Here is a 1,421-nt window from a genome sequence, read left to right on the forward strand (position 1 = left end):
ATATGTGTGAAAACAATCAAAAAAAATTACTCCCTCCGGTCCAAAATAAGTGATTTTTTGGATGTTGTCCCACAGATTAATAAATCCATCTTTTAACATTAATTAACAATGGAATTGATCATATTAACCTTTACTACTCACATAAACGCTCCTAATATATATTCCAACGCTATTTACTCTAAGGACGATGTAGAAAAAAAATAATTAATCCATTCTTGAAATCTGAAAAAATTAATCCATTCTTGAAATCTGGAAAAATTTGAAGGTGTCACACCTCCTTTTTCCGACCCCGCGAGGGTACAAGGAGTTTTTTCCAATTAAAGGACAATCAAAACGGGATTTATTTATTTATTTCAGAGTCGCCACTTGGGAGATTTAGGGTGTCCCAAGTCACCAATTTTAATCCCGAATCGAGGAAAAGAATGACTCCATATTACAGTATGCGTACCAGAAATCCGGATAAGGAATTCTGTTAACCCGGGAGAAGGTGTTAGGCATTCCCGAGTTCCGTGGTTCTAGCACGGTCGCTCAATTGTCATATTTAGCTTATTTATCTGATTTTAATACAATTATGAACCGGTGTGTCAATCTTAACTTTTTATCACTTTATTATTATTAATATTTTTTTTAAAAAAAAAATAAAAAATAAAAAATTAAAATTGTGAACATCGTTTAAAACATGTCTTTGGATTACGTCACATGAAATGCACCCGCAATCCAGAACACATTTTTATTCAATGTTTTAGGATTTAGATTTGGGTCGCATGAAATGCGCATCCGAGTTTAAGAAGGTAAAATTAATTAAATCGCGCCTAAAGAGTCTAGCGTATCATTATTTTGGGTAGGGCCGTGAAATTTGCTAAAACAGCTCCTCCCTAATTCTAAGCGATTAAATGTACATTTATTGAGGGCCCCGCAATCTATACATTTCATTAAGCGAGGCTCATCTCATTTATTTGGACAAATCTTAAAACGACTACATTTTTCTATAAAAATGAGTCTCTAAAATAAAGAAAGAAAATCCTAATTTATTACTAGCTTTTATTATTTTAAGAAGACATGACATGCTAATTGCTTGATTAATACAAATATTGATGAAAAAGGAATTTCACTCTTAATTTCGAAATTATAAATAAAATAAAAATTCAACAACTAATATTCAAAATAAACAAATATAGCTAGATTAAAACTCAGCATTGTTATTTTTTTTTAAAAAAAAATTATTGAGATTAATTATTCACAATCATTTGAAACTAGATTTAACCATAATTACTAAAGCTTATTAGAAAGTTTATTAGACTTAAACGTTCTCTTAATCTTGCTTAAGCTCAAGTCATGCCTTAATGCCTAATTTACGATGTTTAATTTAAATTCGTGTCTTAGCTAAATTTAGCTACTTGTTCATGATCAACCTATAATCT

This window comes from Nicotiana sylvestris, chromosome 6 (genome assembly GCF_000393655.2).
Source record: "Nicotiana sylvestris chromosome 6, ASM39365v2, whole genome shotgun sequence".
Taxonomy (NCBI): Eukaryota; Viridiplantae; Streptophyta; class Magnoliopsida; order Solanales; family Solanaceae; genus Nicotiana; species Nicotiana sylvestris.